Source organism: Schistocerca nitens, chromosome 4 (genome assembly GCF_023898315.1).
Source record: "Schistocerca nitens isolate TAMUIC-IGC-003100 chromosome 4, iqSchNite1.1, whole genome shotgun sequence".
Lineage (NCBI taxonomy): Eukaryota > Metazoa > Arthropoda > Insecta > Orthoptera > Acrididae > Schistocerca > Schistocerca nitens.
This window is the reverse complement of record NC_064617.1, coordinates 127,832,762-127,855,580: the sequence shown is the minus strand read 5'-3', so window position 1 is coordinate 127,855,580 and position 22,819 is coordinate 127,832,762. Positions and strand designations below refer to the sequence as shown.

Here is a 22,819-nt window from a genome sequence, read left to right as displayed (position 1 = left end):
TACATTTAAGAATAGTGCAAATAAGAGCAGATATATAACTGACTATTACTCAGAAATTCACAAAAAAGACGATCCTGGCCGGTTGTCGACAAGTGTAACCTCCCCACAGTTAAAATAATAATAAGTATAACATTCACATTTAGAGTAACCTCCCCACATTAAAAATATGTATATGGCATTTACATTTAGTGTAACCTCTGCACAGATAAAAAATATTTATAATAACCTCCCAACAGTAAAAAATTTAAGTATAGCATTCACATTCAGCGTAACCTACCAACAGATAAATTCCGTATCATCCTAATAATACAATGTGACTAATCTCTCAATAAAATTGCGGCTCACTTATAACCTTTCAATAACTGACTGTGAATTTAAACTGGTAAATTTTAAATGTCAGCAGTGCTGCATCATGGCCCTGAAAGATCATGCTGAATAAATTGAAAATTCTTACCTCAATAAGGTCACCGGATAACGCGTATATATCTGCTCCTATCAGAAATATTTTTGGCACAGCCCAGTGCAATGCTGGCCAATACATTTGTCATGTATAAAAATAAAAAATAAAACTGATTTTTCTTTACAGTAATCGGGATGACCATGGATTGGAGAAGTTAGTAAATTCTTTAAATTGATGTGAATGATTGTCAAAAGTTACTTTTTATGAGAAAGATTATTATTAAGAGATTTTTTAAGCATTTACATGGCACTTGATATAACAATACTACATATGTGCGAGGCTGCTTTTACCTTATACTACAATGCTCAGGCACCACCATCGCTCCACAAGACCGGCCCAGCCAACTTCACACACCATACTGCTAGCAACAACTAACTACTACCGCTACTCAGTTACTACTGCATACAACACTGCTCTTCGGTCTGAGATTCTCTTATAGCTTACATATCGTAGGCAGCGCGCGAGCAATTAATCTAAATGACATCTGCTCGAGTGCGCTAGCAACAAATTCCTTAAACATGGACCTCTTACAATAGTTTCGAAGGAAATTGACGGAGATCTAAAATGTGAAATAATTTGGGTGAAAGGTCACGGTTAAAGCAGGCTCAAACAATGTGGCAGAGCACTTGAAGGAAAACTTGGAAAATATTTCGAGTAGATTTCCCGACCATATTATAGTTCTGGGTGGAGATTATAATTTACCAGATATAGACTGGGAGACTCAAACATTTATAACGGGTGACAGGGACAAAGAATCCAGTGAAATTTTTTATGTGCATTGTCTGAAAACTACCTTGAGCAGTAAAACAGAGAACCGACTCGTGGCGATAACATATTAGACCTTCTGGTGACAAACAGACCCCAACTATTTGGAACAGTTAACGCAGAACAGGGAAATAGCTATCATGATGATTTCAGCAGTAACTAGAAATATTAAAAAAGGTAGGAAGATTCAGATTTCAGAGTACCTGACAGCCCAACACAAAAGTTTTATCTCAATTACAGATAGTGTTGAGGATCAGTGGACAAAGTTCAAAACCATCGTACAATATGTACTAGATGAGTATGTGCCAAACAAGATTGTAAGAAACTTCCTGGCAGATTAAAACTGTGTGCCCGACCGAGACTCGAACTCGGGACCTTTGCCTTTCGCGGGCAAGTGCTCTACCAACTGAGCTACCGAAGCACGACTCACGCCCGGTCCTCACAGCTTTACTTCTGCCAGTATCTCCTCTCCTACCTTCCAAACTTTACAGAAGCTCTCCTGCGAACCTTGCAGAACTAGCACTCCTGAAAGAAAGGATACCGCGGAGACATGGCTTAGCCACAGCCTGGGGGATGTTTCCAGAATGAGATTTTCACTCTGCAGCGGAGTGTGCGCTGATATGAAACTTCGCAGGACAGCTTCTGTAAAGTTTGGAAGGTAGGAGAGGAGATACTGGCAGAAGTAAAGCTGTGAGGACCGGGCGTGAGTCGTGCTTCGGTAGCTCAGTTGGTAGAGCACTTGCCCGCGAAAGGCAAAGGTCCCGAGTTCGAGTCTCGGTCGGGCACACAGTTTTAATCTGCCAGGAAGTTTCATATCAGCGCACACTCCGCTGCAGAGTGAAAATCTCATTCTGGAAGATTGTAAGAGATGGAAAAGAGCCACCGTGGTACAGCAACCGAGTTAGAAAACTGATACGGAAGCAAAGGGAACTTCACAGCAAACATAAACATAGCCAAAGTCTTGCAGACAAACAAAAATTACACGAAGCGAAGTGTAGTGTAGTGTGAGGAGGGCTATGCGAGAGGCGTCCAATGAATTCGAAAGTAAAGTTCAATGTACTGACTTGGCAGAAAATCCTAAGAAATTTTGGTCTTATGTCAAAGCGCTGTTGTTGTTGTTGTGGTCTTCACTCCTGAGACTGGTTTGATGCAGCTCTCCATGCTACCCTATCCTGTGCAAGCTTCTTCATCTCCCAGTACTTACTGCAACCTACATCATCCTGAATTTGCTTAGTGTATTCATCTCTTGGTCTCCCACTACGATTTTTACCCTCCATGCTGCCCTCCAATGCCAAATTTGAGATCCCTTGATGCCTCAGAACATGTCCTACCAACCGGTCCCTTCTTTTTGTCAAGTTGTGCCACAAACTCCTCCTCTCCCCAATTCTGTTCAATACCTCATCAATAGTTATGTGATCTACCCATCTAATCTTCAGCATTCTTCTGTAGCACCACATATCGAAAGCTTCTATTCTCTTCTTTTCCAAACTATTTATCGTCCATGTTTCACTTCTATACATGGCTACACTCCATTCAAATACTTTCAGAAACGACTTTCTGACACTTAAATCTATACTCGATGTTAACAAATTTCTCTTCTTCAGAAACGCTTTCCTTGCCATTGCCAGTATACATTTTATATCTGCTCTACTTCGACCATCATCAGTTATTTTGCTTCCAAAATAGCAAAACTCCTTTACTACTTTAAGTGTGTCATTTCCTAATCTAATTCCCTCAGCATCACCCGGCTTAATTCGACTACATTCCATTATCCTCGTTTTGCTTTTGTTGATGTTCGTCTTGTATCCTCCTTTCAAGACACTGGCCATTCCGTTCAACTGCTCTTCCAAGTCCTTTGCTGTCTCTGATAGAATTACAATGTCATCGGCGAACCTAAAAGGTTTATTTCTTCTCCATGGATTTTAATGCCTACTCCGAATTTTCCTTTTGTTTCCTTTACTGCTTGCTCAATATACAGATTGAATAACATCGAAGAGAGGCTACAGCCCTGTCTCACTCCCTTCCCAACCACCGCTTCCCTTTCATGTCCCTCGACTCTTATAACTGCCATCTGGTTTCTGTACAAATTGTAAATAACCTTTCGCTCCCTGTATTTTACCTCTGCCACCTTTAGAATTTGAAAGAGAGTATTCCAGTCAACATTGTAAAAAGCTTTTTCTATGTCTACAAATGCTAGAAACGTAGGTTTGCCTTTCCTTAATCTTTCTTCAAAGATAAGTCGTAAGGTCAGTATTGCCTCACGTGTTCCAATATTTCTACGGAATCCAAACTGATCTTCCCCGAGGTCGGCTTCTACCAGTTTTTCCATTCGTCTGTAAAGAATTCGCGTTAGTATTTTGCAGCTGTGACTTATTAAACAGATAGTTCGGTAGTTTTCACATCTGTCAACATCTGCTTTCTTTGGGATTGGAATTATTATATTCTTCTTGAATTCTGAGAGTACTTCGCCTATATCATACATCTTGCTCACCAGATGGTAGAGTTTTGTCAGGACTCGCTCTCCCAAGGCCGTCAGTGGTTCTAATGGAATGTTGTCTACTCCCGGGGCCTAGTTTCGACTCAGGTCTTTCAGTGCTCTGTCAAACTCTTCACGCAGTATCGTATCTCCCATTTCATCTTCATCAACATCCTCTTCGATTTCCATAATATTGTCCTCAAGCACATCGCCCTTGTATAGACCCTCTATATACTCGTTCCACCTTTCTGCTTTCCCTTCTTTGCTTAGAACTGTGTTTCCATCTGAGCTCTTGATATTCATACAAGTGGTTCTCCTTTCTCCAAAGGTCTCTTTAATTTTCCTGTAGGCAGGAGACAGACTAAAGGCCGAAATACTAGCCGGCCGGAGTGGACGAGCGGTTAAAGGCGCTACAGTCTGGAACCGCACGATCACTACGGTCGCAGGTTCGAATCCTGCCTCGGGCATGGATGTGTGTGATGTCCTTAGGTTATTTAGGTTTAAGTAGTTCTAAGTTCTAGGGGACTTATGACCACAGCAGTTGAGTCCCATAGTGCTCAGAGCCATTTGAACCGAAATACTAAATGTCTTTTTCCAATGCTGTTTCACAGAGGAAGACTGCACTGTAGTTCCTTCTGTAGTTGTCGCACAGATGATAAAATGGTAGATATCTAAACAGATGACCGAGGTATAGAAAATCAATTAAAACCGCTCAAAAGAGGAAAGGCCGCTGGACCTGATGGGATACCAGTTCGATTTTACACTGATTACGCGAAGGAACTTGCCCCCATTCTTGCAGCGGTGTACCATAGGTCTCTAGAAGAGCGTAGCTTTCCAAAAGATTGGAAAAGCGCACAGGTCATCACCGTTTTCAAGAAGGGACGTCGAACAGATGTGCAGAACTATAGACCTGTATATCTAACGTCGATCAGCTGTAGAATTTTGGAACACGCATTGTGTTCGAGTATTATGACTTTTCTGGAGACTAGGAATCTAGTCTGTAGGAATCAGCATGGGTTTCCGAAAAGACGATCGTGTGAAACCCGGCTCGTGCTATTCGTCCACGAGGCTCAGACACGGGTTCCCAGGTAGATGCCGTGTTTCTTGACTTCCGCAAGTGGTTTGATACAGTTCCCCACAGTCGTTTAAGGAACGAAGTAAGAGCATATGGACTATCAGACTAATTGTGAGATTGGATTGAAGAGTTCCTAGATAACAGAACGCAGAATGTCATTCTCAATGGAGAGAAGTCTTCCGAAGTAAGAGTGATTTCAGGTGTGCCGCAGGGGAGTGTCATAGTACCGTTGCTATTCACAATATACATAAATGACCTTGTGGATAACATCGGATGTTGCTGTAGCATATCAAGAGGTTGTAACAATGGAAAATTGTACTGAAATACAGGAGGATCTGCAACGAATTGACGCATGGTGCAGGGAATGTCAATTGAATCTCAATGTAGACAAGTGTAATGTGCTGCGAATACATAGAAAGAAAGATACTTTATCATTTAGCTACAATATAGCAGGTCAGCAACTGGAAGCAATTAATTCCATAAATTATCTGGGAGTAGGCATTACGAGTGATTTAAAATGGAATGACGATAAAAAATTAATCGTCGGTAAAGCAGATGCCAGTCTGAGATTCATTGGAAGAATCCTAAGGATATGCAGTCCGAAAACGAAGTAGGTTACAGTACACTGCTTGAATATTTCTCACCTGTGTTTCATCGTTACCAGATAGGGTTGATAGGAGAGATAGAGAAGATCCAACGGAGAGCAACACGCTTCGTTGCAGGATCATTTAGTAATCGCGAAAGCGTTGCTGAAATAGATAAACTCTAGTGGGAGACTCTGCAAGAGTGACGCTCAATAGCTCGGTATGGGCTTTTGTTGAAGTTTCGAGAACATACCTTCACCGAGGAGTCAAGCAGCATATTACTCCCTCCTACGTATACCTCGCGAAGAGACCGTGAGGATAAAATCAGAGAGATTAGAGCCCACAAGAGGCTTACCGACAATCTTTCCTTCCACGAACAATAAGAAATTTGAATAGAAGGAAGAACCGATAGAGGTCCTCAAAGTACCCTCCGCCACACACTGTCAGGGGGCTTGCCGAGTGTGGATGTAGAAGTAGATGTAGAAACGAGTAGAGTCTTCCTGAAAACGTATGCCTGTCGTGATTTGCGTAATACTTTAAACATCCAATCTAGTGAGAGATACAGAACTCTGTACGTCGACGCTTCGAGCTGCAGACAAACAGGCAGGTCCCATTTGGCAGTTAGCGTGCGTAAGATGAGACGTCGCTGTGTAGCAAGAACAAATTGTGTAGGTGCTAATGTTTTAAATATCGCAGAATTTACACTTGTACTACAAAAATGAAGGTTTGAGGGGGAGCCTAATCGTCGCCTTATACACGTTCGTCTCAGGAAGCTCGCACGCTAACAACTTGACTACCATTAACTCTAATGTCTATCACCTATGCACAGATATATCTGTTACATAATAAACACCTAAAGTTTCTCTTGCGATTTTCTCAGAATTGACAGAGTAGTGCACCTTACTACTTCCACATTATGTTGTTTTAATGGCCTACTGGAGGTGTGCCAAGTTTGAAGTAAATCAGTTATCCCAACGTCACGGTCTCACCTTGTCAGCAAAACTGAGCGCAATTGCAATACTCGGCCGCAATCGTGTCTGTAAATTATGGTAATTACAAGGACATTTATGCAACATTATTGTAATTGTAATGACAGTTGTTGCCCTTTAATTACGGTGTAAATAAGTCAAAGAAGTTGCGAATTGAGCGGTTAGCTTACATAAGAACGGTAGGGCAAGTGGCCAGCTTGTTTACTTAATAAGAACGTTGAAGTCTTTGTCACGAAACTGGCACACCGACACGTCTGTTTGCTGGATGAGAACTTTTTATAAATGGATGGATGATGGTCGTGGGATTTAATCTCTGCGTTCAGCAAGTTAGAATGTTCGTTACTTTCCTGTCATCGTCCGCTTTCCTTTAAATGGTCGAGAGGTGAGGTTTCCAGGTTAGCTTTTGTTTGAGTGTTGGTCCAAAACATCTTAGTGTTTTAGGTAGTCGGATTGGACTAGCGTAGATTGTTAGATAAAGGTCGGTGCGCAACATTTTACACCAGTATAATCGGACTTTCTGTTAAGTAAAAATCGTAATTACCGGGAGAATTATGCACGTATTAAAACAATAAATGGTATTTTACGCTGAAAAATAAACATTGTTTATTAATGCTCGAATATAGTCCATTAGATCAAAATCGCTGCAGACCAATTTTCTACGACTCCCAGACAGATGCCACTATTTGTTTGGCTCTAAATCACGCTAGATAGTTTAGCTTGCACAGAGTATTTTGGGCTACTTTTCCAACCTGTGGGTGTTTTATAAAAGTGTGCTGGCAACTGCCAAGACCCCATTCCCTCGCGATGAAACTAAAAAAGAAGAGACGCACGGCCGGCCGAAGTGGCCGTGCGGTTAAAGGCGCTGCAGTCTGGAACCGCAAGACCGCTACGGTCGCAGGTTCGAATCCTGCCTCGGGCATCGATGTTTGTGATGTCCTTAGGTTAGTTAGGTTTAACTAGTTCTAAGTTCTAGGGGACTAATGACCTCAGCAGTTGAGTCCCATAGTGCTCAGAGCCATTTGAACCATTTGAAGAGAGGCACGTTCTATCCAGCGACTTGCATTTCCGATTCAACCACACGTTGTCGTTGAAAATTGTGCGTAGGGAAAAGACTAGGTAAACAAAGCCAGCTAATATGAATCGAAACACTTGCTGCCCGTACAGTGTTTGTGATGATTCGGAGCAGCACTCTTAATTAATGGGTTAACAGTATTGTAATTTAAAAAAAAAAAAAAAAAAAAACAAAAAGAACAAGTGTGTGTGAAACTTTATGGGACTTAACTGCTAAGATCATCAATGCCTAAGCTTACACACTACTTAACCTAAATTATCCTAAGGACAAACACACACACCCATGCCCGAGGGAGGACTCGAACCTCCGCCTGGACCAGCCGCACAGTCCATGACTGCAGTGCCTGAGACCGCTCGGCTAATCCCGCGCGGCTGTAATTTTTCAGAAATTCTCATATCGCCATACAATACCTAGATGGGTTATGGAGTGTAATGTAACAAGTCTCAAATACACGATGAAATAAGACCTACGGATTGGTAAACGTAACACCGGATGAGAGTACAGTGCGAATGTTGCTGCCTTTAGTTTTCGTCAAATTATCAGTCGATAAGAAAGAGAGCGTCTAGTGTATTCAGGTCTAATGGATGGGAGGAGATTGACGGGTTTAGATTCACTTTTTCAGCGTTTCATCGAGCTCATGACATGTTGCGCACCCTGTCTGTGATACAAACGCAGCCAATTAAACCTCCAGTAACTGAAATGCCAAGCGGGGTGGAAACCGTAATTTAGCCTGGCAGTCAAATAATCGGATTTACGGCCGATGAATGAAAATTAGGTCTCTGACGGCAAACAAAACACGATGGCACAATTGAATGCGTAACAGTCATTCCAAACACGTGCGGCAAAATCAGGTCGCATGAGCCAGTTGCAAGGAACGAAGTGAAACATTAACATTTTTCTGTATTAATAAGAAGTGTCGCATTTGAGAGGCATATTTCAGTGGTATGGGTCTGCAGAATACACTGTTGTTAAGTTTTCACGCATATACAGGATGTCCCGTTTATCTTGACCACCCTAAATGAAAACTGCAAAATGTTTCAAGCAAATGTTTTTTATCCGTCAGGGGGACATCAAACAGCATGATTGCCTTCGTTGTAGCTTTGTTTCTTAAAGATATGAACAGCGGTATGACTTTTTTAAATGGCACCCTGCATTTTTATGCGGTAGTTCACTTCCTCTCTTGAAGACCTATTCAAAAATGTATCACTGAAACACAACTTTACTAATTACATAACACAACATTCACTTTGAACCCGGGATCACAAACTCGTCCACTTGCTGGAGTTGTCAGAAAACAAATGAAAACCAAGTAAAGACATAACACAAAATTGACTTTCACTCTCCTGTAGCATTGACCAGGCGTAGAGCATTCAAAGGTGCTCATAGTGGTGACCCTGGACTCCGATACACTGGTGCACTCATTGAATCAGAGAATTACTCACTGCTCCCAGTGTTGCCTGCTGAAGAGTCTTACAAGCACGCACGATACATTCCTGCATGTCCTCTGGAGTTGTTGGAAAATCGCGATAGACAACGTCTTTAATGCATCCCCAAAGAAAAAAAAAACCTGAGCATTTAAATCAGGAGACCTGGATAGCCAAGTAACTTTTCCTCCTAGACCAATCAATCTGGCAGGATATCTTCGGTTCAGAACACGACGTACACGCAAGGCATTATGTGCTAGACATCCATAGTCTTGATACCACATAAACATTCTGGTTCTTAGCGGCACTTCATCCAGAAGAGGAGGAAGAATTCGTCCGAGGAAGTTGGCATATGCAGTGCTGTTTAAACTACCATTGATGAAATAAGGGCCAATAAGTGTAGTACCAAGAATCCCACACCAGACGTTAACTCTCCACTGACGCTGATGTTCCACCTGTACAAGCAATCGTGGGTTGTTGCTGGACCAATAATGCATGTTCATTACATTTAACTATCGTTTGTTTGAGAAAGAACATTCATCGGTAAATAGAACATTGGAGAAGAAGTTCGGGTTCCGAGGAATTGCTGCTGTGCCCACTGACAGAACTCTACGCGATCCTGGAAATCATCCCCATGCGACTCTTGATGTAGGAGTACGTGGTACGGATGGAACCCGTGACGTGCAGGAATACGATGTGCATTGGTTTTAAGAATGACAATCTCGTGTTCAAGCTGTCGTGTGCTCACATGTGGATTCGTAGCAATGGAAGCGAGAACAGTAACTTCGGCAGCTTCGTCTCTGCGAGTGCTACGACGATTGCGTTGTCGTGGGTTGAAACTTCCTGTTTCCTGAAGCGTCGCCACAAGACGAGAAAACATCCGGCGGGTAGGTGCGTTCTTGTCAGGGTAGGTGCGTTCTTGTGAGTACAGTTCCGCTGCCTGCGTAGCATTTCGCCTACCTTCAACAAAAACAATAAAAGAAACGTTAAGTCGACGCAGTTTCTAGGAAGGACAGCCTTTAATCTATGCCTACTCTACAAAATAGTATTTAAAAGGACTAAACTGCTGTACTAAATGTATCCGTACATAAGAAAACTGTATTGCAATTACTGTTCCGCTAACTTACATTCCCCATAGATGAGTAGCATTTCTACCTTCTTTTCGTTGGTGTACATTCTACTGACAGAACTTTTCAACTGACGACGGTTGACGGAATGACGGGTGTGCATTCTACTTATGTTTACATTTTTCCTCTGTCAACGTCCGCACGTAGATGTGTTCCATAACTCAAAGTACCTGCACTACGCACTGGGAGTGTCAATGACAATGTTGTGCTACGTAATTAATAACGTTGTGTTTCAGTGAATTGGTCGTTAGGATAGGAAATGAATTAACGAACTAAAAAAAAAAATTCAAGCCGCGCGGAGTAGCCGCGCGGTTAGAGGCGCCATGTCATTGTCTGCGCGGCTCCTCCCGCCGGAGGTTCGAGTCCTCCCTCGGGCATGGGTGTATGAGTTGTTCTTAGCGTAAGTTGGTATAAGTACTGTGTAAGTCTATGGACTGATGACCTCAGCAGTTTGGTCCCTTAGGAGTTCACACACATTTGAAAATTTGAATAAAACATTCAGGGTGCCATTTCAAAAAGTCGTAGCGCGTGTAAAAAAAACAAAGCTACAATTGCAGCGTAAGCGCATCAGGATATTAAGTATCTACCTATCTTCTTTATTTAATGGTTATTATATACTATCTTTGGGCAACGGCCTTGCCGCAGTGGATACACCGGTTCCCGTGAGATCACCGAAGTTAAGCGCTGTCGGGCGTGGCCTGCGCTTGGATGGGTGACCATCCAGCCGCCATGTGCTGTTGCCATTTTTCGGGGTGCACTCAGCCTCGTGATGCCAATTGAGGAGCTACTCGACCGAATAGTAGCGGCTCCGGTCAAAGAAAACCATCATAACGACCGGGAGAGCGGTGTGCTGACCACACGCCCCTCCTATCCGCATCCTCACGTGAGGATGACACGGCGGTCGGATGGTCCCGGTGGGCCACTTGTGGCCTGAAGACAGAGTGCATATACTCTCTTTGACTTTCTACTTCTTTGTTTTTCCACATTTACCAAAAAGAACCTAACTCCTGTTTTCAATAAAAACCTACATTTTCATCTGTATTCAGCAAGCCACGTGACGCTGTATAGGGAAGCTGCCAAAGAACTGGCTATTGTCACCCCCACCATGTCCGATACTATTCGCGCGTGAAGAACAATTGTTCGCTAACCTTCGTTAGCCGGAACGTCTCTGATATTATCTTCATCGTCTTTTCACAAGATGTACACGAGGGAAAAAATAAAACGGGCCTATTCGACCTTAATAATTCGACCTTAAAACACACAAATCAGCTTACATCGTCTCCCCCACTAACAAATGACGTAAATTTGGTTGCCTATTTTAGGGTGCATGAAACATTTTATAGACCAGTTTTACTTTTTCAACGCTGAATAAGTGGCTGGAAAAGCAGTGTTAACATGAAACAACACTGTGATGCCCGACGCTTCTCCTGTACCGTGTGTCAATTATGCTGTATGAGAATCTCTGTGACCCTGTCGCGCTTACTTGGCGAACCTGTGACGAAACGCACTGTTCTTCTTTGCATCCGCAATTTTCTCAATTACTCCTGGTGCAGGTCAAAGACTAAGGACGATTTCTTATGTGTTGGTCGAGCGAGGGTTCTATAAGCTACATATTTCATTAGTAGACTTTAATTTCTCGGGATTTTCTCATTGAATCCTAGTTTGGCATCTGCCATTCTCACAATTAGTTCTAAGTTGTTAGCACTTTAAATTGCTCTGTATGCATAGTATCCTGATATTTAATGGATGTGATTGTTCTCAGTGATACTAGACATTCATGTAAATATAGACCCTTTTTCCGCCTATTTATGCGTGGTACGTTACATTTGTTTATACTGAAGGTCAGCTCCAAATCCTAACTCCAAGAGTAGCTCCTCTACTGGTCATTTCAGACTTTGCTTTAATTTTCAGCGTTATCCCGGTATATACTAAAACAGAATAGCCCCGCGAAGCTTCCAAAGCAATCCGTCGACTCATTTACGTATATTGTGAACATCAATTCTCGTTTGAAAGTTCCTTGTGGTTCGCCCGAAACCACTTTTACGTCAGCAGATTTCTCTCCTCTTAAAAATTAAAAATCCGTCACAAAACTGGTCTGATATTCCGCACACACGTATTTTATTAGCTGTCAAAGAGGAGATGTATCGAATGCCTTCTGAAAGTCATGGAATACTGTATTACCTGGGATGCCAATTTTCACTACCTACTCCGACCTCTGTTTCACACAATTTTGCATTTTTTCGGAATCCTGTTATTCCTACACAGAAGATTTCCAGTCTCCACTGAGGGCATGTAAAAGTGTCCCAGATTTCTGCAACAGATTTACGTCTGTGTTATTGTCTTGTAATTGTGTGCATCTGTTAGATGACCTACGCAGTACTCCATTTTCTTGAATGTCTTTACTCCTCAACCAACGTACCCTAGACTGCTGCTTAAAGAGTAGCAAATACTTTCTTATGTTATATGCAGAATCGTATAGGTATCCCTCAGATACATTGCCCTTTCTTCTGATGGCAAGTTTTTATCATTTCTCCAGCAGTCACTGATTTGGATGTTATGATTGTCTCGTTATCACAGCTCCTCCAGATCATAGCTGCCACCATGAATAATGGCGTTGACTAGATAGAGGCGCTTGCGAGCTCTAGGACACAAATAGCCGTACTTCAGATGCCACTACATCGAAGATATATCTGTGCAGAGGGTAGACAAATACTATAAGGTTACTTAAGAGGGGGATCAGGCTTTTCAGAATTACAGCGGCAACAGTTTGGATGACTGACTGATTTAGAATTGCTACATTAGACAACATGGTCATGCTGTGTTGGTAATGCGAATGGGTGAAATCATGAGGAAGCTTCAGTCATTACTTTCCCAATGGCATGCTTAATAATAATAATGGAATCCTCTTGGGTAAAATAGCGCGCCGGGCTCGTTCTACTAAGCAGGGTGCAGCCATCAAGAAAAAAAATTCGTTTTTTAGAAGACAAGTTGAAGTAAGGCAAACCACATTATAGCGCTTGTAGGTTTAGGAAATGTTTTCGAGAATATTGAACAGACTACACTCTTTGAAATTATGAAGGTACCATTGCAAAAGTACAGTAACGCAAAAGTTATCTGCAATTTTTACATAAACCAGACTGCAATTGTATGACTCGAAGCCAAGCAATAGTTGGAGTCAGACAGGGTAGTAAGCTATCCCAATGTTATTCAGTCTGTACATTGAACAAATGGAAAAATGAGAAGAACGGAAGGGAAATAAATGTACATCCTGAAGAAATAAAAACTTGAGATTTACAGATGTTATTCTCTAAGACAGGAAACAGCTTTGGAGGCGGTACTAATAGGAGAAACTTACCTTTCCTATTTTATAACGAAATGATAAGCAACCAGTTGCACATAAGAAATTCAATTCCTTAACCTGTTTCGGGAACGTAGTGCTCTTCTTCAGAAGGTTATGCCTGTTTCATTATTTGCGTTTTTTCAAAGAAGGGCAGTAACTGACCAAAACCGGTGAAGAAATTAAATTTCTTGTATGCAACTGGTTGCTTATTATTCCATTATATAATACTACAATTTCTGAAGATGGACAAAATACCTTCCTATTTTAGCAACAAAGTAATTGATAATGGCTGAATTAGAGGGGATATAAAATGCACATCGCCAATAGCAAGTAAAGCTCTTCTGAAAAACAGAAATCTCTTAACATAAAACATAAATTTTAGTGTTAGGAAGTCTTTTCTGGCTTTATTTCTGTAGTGTATAGCGCTGTATGGAAGTGTAACGTGGACGATAAACAGTTCAGACAAAAAAAAAAAAATGAAAACTTTTGAAAAGTGATGCTACAGAAAAATGTTGAAGGTTAGATGGCAACAGATAATAAATAACGAGAGGATCTGAATTTGATTTGAATGAATAAGAATTGTTAAAGGAATGGATCAGCTGATAGGACCCCTTATTCAGTATCAAATTATCTCAATTTGGTAAAGGAGGGAAGTGGGAGAGTGTGTCAAAAATGTAAAGGATGATCATAGCTCGAATACATTAAACTGCTTCAAATAAATATTAGCTGCGTTAACTACCATAGTTGAAGAGATTTACACAGAGGAGTGTAGAGCTACAGCATGCGAGTCTTCGCACTAACGACAACGGCGACAGCAATGGTCGCTCTCGGTACAGCTGAAATTTATAAAATGTGTCATTTATTATGCAGGTGTAGTTATTGTTTACCACCAAATTATTTCCCTCTGAGGTACATACATGCCTTTTGTTATATGTAATGCTATAACAAGACCGTATGCTACATCAATTTGGTTTAGTCGCTGCACTAGTAACTCTAGGGAGTCTTCACATTCTTGCGTTCTTAATTTATAATTAGGAAAGAAAAATAACTTTTTCATGTAATGTAATTCTAAGATAATTCTCTAGTTACTAGTATTTAAGTACACCACCAAATTGTTATTGAAATTAGTGTTCGAAAGAGAAAACCCTGGATATATCCCTTCATTGAATATTATGTCATCTCTTCCTTTCTTCCCCCGTATTTATTAGGATTTCTGACAGCCATTAAGAAGTAGTGGGTAGTCTCATCTCTAACTAATCATCATTTATTTCAGTAAATTTTGGCAGAATTAATTTTCAAAATATGTTAAAGTAACATGCATTAAAGTACGTTCTTTCCTCTGTGAGTTGTTTTGCTGGAAAGATATTGTCACTACACGTATATCGCTTTCTAAATCCCTTTCCGCCAACTTAAAGAATTGCTTAATCTAATCGTGTTGCTATGGTTTCTGAATCGGTCTTGTACGCAGCGTTCAAGAGGCGAATATACCTGCAATTTATAAATTTGTGTTACTGGCATTTTTTAATAAAAGCGTTCCATTTACTGCCTTCACAGGCTTAGAATTTCACAACTGTGTAGTCATTGTTTTTCGTAGGAAGCAAATACTTTTGACATTAGGGTATTTGGATCTTATATCTCCATCAATGACAGAGGCGGCTGCCTTAAGAAAACACCATCTCTGAGATCTCATACGGAGCTTAGCATCGGTAACAATCAGTACCCTCCAATCTACGTTTACTGCGAATACGGGGACCCAAGGCGATGTCAGAAACGTAGCATGGCAGAAGTCTGTGTTTGCAATCTCTCCAAAACTGAAACTGCAATAAACAATCACATTACAAGAATCCATACTCTCCAATCCAGCAGCAGCAGTAGTACAACCAGTCCTTAGAACAGCAAGAGTAAACCAACGTTTATCGTGACTAAAAGTATCATCATTACTAATACAGTAGAGACCCGTTAATCCGAACTAATTGGGACCGGACCTTGTTCGGATTACCGATTTGTTCGGATTAGCCGGAATTACGGTGACGCCATTTCTAGAATGAAGTATACGAAGCTTATAAGTAGGTACACCATGGTAACAAATGGCAACAAGTGTGGGAACATCGGCTCACTCTCATTCCCTGCTCTTATTGTTGTGCATTGTTGAGACCTTTGTAGTCTGAGGTCAGTGCACTGCCATTTGGCTCAGAGAGCGCTTGGTTATGTTAGTTATCGATCGCTGCCAAGTGTAACAACTGTATTGTATTCGTTCAGGTGTAGTGGTGTACGTATTTTCGTCATTAGTGAACGAAAACATACAACGTTAATTCTCGAAGAAAAACTGAATACTTTGAAGCGAACAGACAATGGTGAGAATGTATCTAAACTTTCAACGGAACTGGATGTTGGCAAAGCAAACATTTGTGATTGGTAGAAGAACCGAGTGAAGCTATGAACAGTCCGGTGCAACGTCTTCGGGAGAAACATTCGAAATTCGGCAGACTTTGAAACAGTCCCAGTACGATAAAGTGGATGAAGCTCTTTTCCTTTGGTTTAAGCAGGAAAGAGAAAGGGGAACTCCTCTGAATGGAGCACTGGTTCAGGAGAAGGCTGTTTACCTGAAGAAGTTAATGAATGGTGATGAGACGTTTAGTGCTTGTACGGGTTGGTTGGACAGATTTAAAAACGTCATGGAATCCGTCAGCTAACAAGTACTGGAAGAAGCTTTCTTCTGACCGTGATGCAGCGAAGGAATACTTGGGTGAGTTTGAAAAAATGGTAAGAGGGAGAGTATTCTCCCAACAAATTTATAACGCTGACGAGACTGGCCATAATTTTAGGGCATTGCCAACAAAAGGCCTGGCATCAAAAGCAGAAGACCATTATCCTGGTTTTCATATGCGAAAAGACCGTGTGACTTTATTAGCGTGTAGCAACGCTGCTGGTAATCAAAAGCTGCCTTTAATGTTGATCGGCAAGTCTGCTAGGCCCAGAGCTTTTAAAAACTGTAACGAAAGTCCGTGCCCGTATATTATAGCAACCAGAAAAAAAAGCATGGATGCATGGTAAGCTGTTCAAAGAATGGTTTCACAGCCAGATTGTTCCCTCTGTTCGACGGTTTTCTAAGGAAAATCATTTGTCTCCCTGTGCAATCCTTTTGACTGATAACGCGCCATCTCATCCCAGCACTGAGGAATTATGTGATACCGAGCGAGGTGGCGCAGTGGTTAGACACTGGACTCGCATTCGGGAGGACGACGGTTCAATCCCGCGTCCGGCCATCCTGATTTAGGTTTTCCGTGATTTCCCTAAATCACTCCAGGCAAATGCCGGGATGGTTCCTCTAAAAGGGCACGGCCGACTTCCTTCCCCATCCTTCCCTAATCCGATGAGACCGATGACCACGCTGTCTGGTCTCCTTCCCCAAAACCAACCAACCAATTATGTGATGGAGAAATTGTGGCGAAGTTTTTGCCCCCGATTGTTACACCACTTCTACAGCTTATGGTCCAGGGCGTACTGCAAACATTAAAACTGATTTACAGAAAACAATTTTTAAGAATGCTGATCCAAGATGATAGCATTCCTTTAGTGGACAAAATAAAAAAGACCAATGTGAAGGATGTGGTTTATTGGGCCGCTGAGGCATGCCAGAATATTTCAGAAAATACTCTGAGAAAATTGTGAAGAAAACTGTGGACATCTATTGAATTCTAGTACAACCTGTTTGCAAATGGAGAGGAAAATGTACTACAGATGATACAGACAATCCCTGAATGTGAAGGTAATGGAGGAGACGTAGATGAGTGAATGGCAGCAGATGGGGCTTGTGTGGAGAACCACACTGACACTGATTTAGTTGCTGCTGTGACGGAAGTGACAATGAGCCTGAAAGCGACAGAGAAGAGCTGGTGCCACAAAGTGATGCAGCAGAAGCCCTTGACCTCGCGCTACGTTATTTGGAGCAACATCCCACTGCTACACCTGCTGATTTGATGTTTATGAGACGATGGCGCAACTATGCGTCATATAACAGACTGTCTTCATTACGTCAAAACGCTATGACTGAGGTTTTGTCTTGTAAAAAGTAGGAATAAACTGTCCGCTGTATTTTTGTAAGTTTGACAACTTTCCGTTCATTGTTATAGATTGTTTAAACCTAATTCATTCTTGCCAATTTTTCTAATACTTGTTTACTGTACTGTGTAAATTAAAATAGTGTGTATGTACAGCAGTTTACCGCACATTTTTCCATACTTAAACTAACATTTTTCGTGTTCGGATTAACCGAACGTTCGGATTACCGGGGTTCGGATTAGAAGGACTCTGCTGCACTAAAATTAAAATTACACCTTATATATACTCAAGGTTCGTCAAGCAGATTGGTAGAAGCAAAGCCTTTGAGTTTATTTTTAGTGACACCAACTCCAGTGCCTCTCTTCTCTTCAATATTTGAAATAGTCTGAAATGCAGCAGCGCGATGACGCACAAGTCGACGACGCCCGTAGTACGGCATATCTGAGTAGTCCGTTCACTGCAGTTGCCTGTGTAGCAGGCCGGTACGATAGAGGCTGGTAATGGCAGGCATATCACTAGTCAGATTTATATGTAGGTCTCGGATGTTGCATATATAGAAGATTTTTCTCTTGTGACAATTTCACGCCAACAAAGACGCATTATCCTCTGGGACAGTTCATTTTGTTTACTTGAAATTTTATACATTAATTCGCCCTCTCAATGAAATATTTACATTTTATACACAATCTGCACAGGGCAGCAAACACTTTCATATTAATTTGCCAATGATCCACTTCGACTGACATCACATAATTAACTATGTCACTGTCAGTCAAAGACTCATTTATGAACCTCTGTTTTGTATAAATAAAATCACTGCAGTTATACTCTCGCTGCTGTGCCTTTCTACCTTAATTAATTTATCAGTTAATTGCATGTTTATGAGTGACGTGCCACGGAAATAAAATACAGGTGTTTCAGAGAAGATGAATTTCAGTTTTTGTGTTGCGATCCTGTCGAAGCCTATTTCAAACCTTTCAGTGCTGTTCTATATACAATTGTCAGTTTTGATATTTTTACGGTAATCTAAATTAGCGCTCTGCCAGTGAAATACTAGCTGCTGGTTGGATAGTTTATTATACCGAACCCGCAACTGCATACACAATGTGCACAAATCTTAGTTTGACAGTTCTTTTTTGGTGACCGAAATGTAAGAGCCTATTTTCTTTGTTTATAAAAATGGCACAGCAGTCACATAAATTTTCCTTCAGTTATGTTCTTACACGACATGGTTCGCAGTTTGTCTAATTTAATGAAAGATAATTCCCTTGCAGCTGCATCTTTTATTTTGATATTTATCTCATATATTTACAAACGGTCTCAAGAAAGATCTATGTCATCTTCTGATACGTACGCAGTAGGAACCGCACATGTGACCTAAATTCTATTCATCATGCACCTGTAGGCAGTGGTCGAGTAGACGCCAATTCACATGTTGTTGTGGTCTTCACTATTAATACTGTTTTTATGCACCTACCCTGTATAAACCTACGGCGTCAACACCTACTTAAAACTACTTACAGCATTGACACTTGACCTCAATTTCTTCATTTTTTACCCCAAGCACTTTCTTCTATTACAAAATTGACGAGTTCCAGATGCCTCAGACTGTGGCCTATCAACCAATCTCTCGCATTAATCGACATATGGCACAGATTCGTTTATTCCTCATTTAGATTCATTATCTCTTCATTACTTATTTTACGTACCGCTATATTTGAAAGGTTTCTGTCCTCTTCTCGCTTGAACTGATTATCGCCAAAGCTTCGCTTCCATATAAGGCTACACTCCATGCATTCACGTTCAGAAAAATTTCGAACACTTCAACTTACATTCAGTACTACAAAATTTTCCTTTCAGAGGAACGCTTTGCCTGTTGTTGCCTTCTACATTCTGTGCTCTACTTCGACCACGGTCAATTAATTTGCTGCTAGAACTGCAAAATTCATCGACTACTTTTCTTATCTAATTCCATCATAATTATCCTTGTTTCACTTTTGTTGACGTTCAACTTATAACCTCTTTACTCCTTTTCAAGACACTAATCATTTTAATCAGCTGATCTACGGTGTCGACAGCCGTCACTGGCGGAGTTACAATGTTATCGGCTAACCTCGTTTTTGTTTCTTTTCCGTGAACTTTAATTCCTTTTTCCAAATCTCTTTTTGATTTCCTTTAGTGACTGCTTAATGTAGGCACATACGTCATCGGGGAAAGGCTACAATCCTAACTTAATTCTTTCTCAACTACTGCCTCTTTTATGTCATTCGACTCTTATAACTACGATGTGAAGTCTGTACAAATTCTACATAACTTTTCGCTCACTTTATTGCAAGTCCACTGCCTTCGGAATTTCAGAGAGTGTAGTCAAGTGAATATTTTCAAAAAAATTATTAGAATATATAAATTTCATAAACGTAACTTTACTTCATTTCAGTCTATCCTCTATAATACTTCTCGGGGTAAGTATTGCCTCACGTGTTCCTACATTCCTCCGGAACCCATGCTCATCGTCCTCGGGTTTGGCTTCCACCAATTTCTCAATTCTGCTCTAAATAATTCGCGTCAATGTACTGCAAAGATAGCATGCTAAACTGTAGGTTCGGTAACATTCATACGAGTCAGGGATCACTACATGCTTCTTGGAGTCTAAAAGTATTTTGCATGTTTGATGTATCTTGTATACAAGATAGAACGATTCTGTCACTTCACACTCTCCCAATGATAATGACTACGAAATGTCGTCTACTGAAAGGGACTTGTTTCTACTGAAATCTTTGAGAGTTCTGTAAAATTCTTCTCGCAGTATCATTTAATCCGTCTCAACGACAGTTGTGTGATTTGCATAAAACCCTTTGAACTGTGTTAAATCCCACTTATTGTATGTCCCTATGTCAGTATATCTCAACCGAATTTTTAATTATATGTTATTTACATCCCCACCTCGTGCCACTTTCTCAGCTCACGAATAAGCTGTATATTTTTCCCTTCACGAATAAGGGTAATCCCACTATTTGCTTCATTATCTTCGTGTATTCATATATTGTACCCATTATGACAACTAGTTTCTATTTCAGTTTGCAATTTGTATTGCCTTTGTTCATATTCAGGTGGAAGCTCTACCAGTCTACTAGTCATGCTATAACTATGCTTTTATCCTTTTGATTGTGGTTTGAATTAGTGGGAATAATCGCATCAGTAGTAGTAGGTTTTTTAAATTCAGCAGATGCAACTTTATATCTCATATTCGAAATGATCATGCCTAAGAAATGTATTTTATGTTGATTCTTTTTTCATTGTTATTTGCTTTTTAACAGCATGCATCGTCTGAGTTAGTCGTGTTTCAGAAGAGTGGTGTATAGTGCGCAATGTCTATAATACACACCATCTAGAAAAAAACGTTGATACTTCACAACCACAGTACATTACAGCGTAGAAACCTACTGGCATTCAAAACAACTTCTAGTCATCTCAGAATGAATAAATACAGATGCTGTATGGTCTCGAAGGGAATCATAGCATTTTTTTCTGCAAATTAGTGGAAAGTTCAGGTAACGGTGGTAGAGGTGGGTAGTGGTCATGTATCCTTCCCTCTTTAGTAGACAATAGAGTCGCGACAATAATAAAAAATGTTGACTGTGGTGCCCAGCGAATTTGCAACAATTCATCCTAGTGCTCACAGAAAGAGCCATGGACGATGGGGGCTGTTTGAACAGGGTCCCGATCGTGTTGGAACATAGCATCGACATTAGGGAACAAACACTGCACCATGGGACTAAGTAGATCAGCCAAAATGGCCACATGCGACCTTGCAAAGCCACCATAGATCCCATGCAATACCGCGATATGGCTGTCAAAATCATCATGGAACTCCCGCTTTCACTCTTGGGGCGTAATCTCGGTCAGACGACCACATGGCTGCCCGTGTGGCATGTTGCCAAGCAATGTTGACGCACAACGACAGCATGGATGGGACTTTCTTTTCGTCGGTTGTGACAATGGATGAGAAGTGGATGCCATTTTTCAATCCAGAAACAAAGCGCCTGTCAGCTCAATGGAAGCACACTGATTCACCGCCACCAAAAACATTTCGGGTAAACGCCAGTGCTGAAAAAACGATGGTGTCCATGTTCTGGGACAGCGAGGGCGTAATCCTTACCCATTGCGTTCCAAAGGGCACTACGGTAACAGGTGCATCCTACGAACGTGTTTTGATGAACAAATTTCTTCCTGCACTGCAACAAAAACGTCTGGGAAGGGCTGCGCGTGTGCTGTTTCACCAAGACAACGCACCTGCACATCGAGCTAACGTTACGCAACGTTTCTTCATGATAACAACTGTGATGTGATTCCTCATGCTCCTTACTCACCTGACCTGGCTCCTAGTGACTTTTGGCTTTTTCCAACAATGAAAGACACTCTCCGCGGCCGCACAGTCACCAGGCGTGCTGCTATTGCCTCAGCGATTTTCCAGTAGTCGAAACAGACTCCTAAAGAAGCCTTCGCCGCTGCCATGGAATCATGGCGTCAGCGTTGTGAAAAATGTGTACGTCTGCAGGGCGATTACGTCGAGAAGTAACGCCAGTTTCATCGATTTCGGGTGAGTAGTTAATTAGAAAAAATCGGAGGCCTTAGAACTTGAATGCACCTCGTACATAACTCAAAGCGCTTTCTAAACATATAGACTAGATGCAAAGCTTCTGGTGTCACGAAGCGACAACCATTCCCGATGCACAGTTCGCAATAATTTCCGGTTACACTGTACATCGGATTCATAGACTGCTGTAGACAAGGCAGGTCGAAATGTGCAAAACAATGATGGTTGGTCTCTTGTGGCTTCTGATGAGGTACAAACATGGCATAAACGTGCAACGAGATCATTGACACGTTGGCTGATGCTCGCAGAATGCACTTACGAAGCCAGTGAAGGAGCCGTGGCTTAAGCCGTGAGATATTCTCGTCGAAGAGCTCCATCAGCAACTGTATTGTAACGTTCTAAACAACGACTTCGAGTTACAAGTAGTTTGAGGTGGCGCTGCTGCAATAAACGAAGACCAACAAGTCGTGATGAGATGGAGGTGTTTGCTTTAGTTGCAATACATCACGATCTTCAAGTCAGCATCCGAATAGTTTCTGTAGCCGTGTAATTGTATGGCGAATATACGCAGACATAAGTTCACCCACACTACCTCTCACTGACACAGTCGCTATTAACATGTGATATGAAATCCTTGGACACAAAAATCTTTGGTCCACACTACGTCGCAGGTAGTCTGACAACTGAAATGAATCGAGCTTTTACCGGTCATTTAGGTGGACACCCTGAAAATTTCATTCTTGACATTAGAGGTCGTATGCTGAGGCAGTACGATAATCTTCGGTCACCCGAAAATTCATCTGAACACTGCAGGTTATAGGCATCATGTTCCAACAAACACTAGATAT

At 41.4% G+C, this 22,819-nt stretch overlaps 1 pseudogene; it reads left to right on the top strand.

Annotated features, from left to right (window-relative positions):
* Window positions 1–10,598: 10,598 nt before the first annotated feature.
* Window positions 10,599–10,715, top strand: LOC126253839 (5S ribosomal RNA; annotated as a pseudogene).
* Window positions 10,716–22,819: the final 12,104 nt, after the last annotated feature.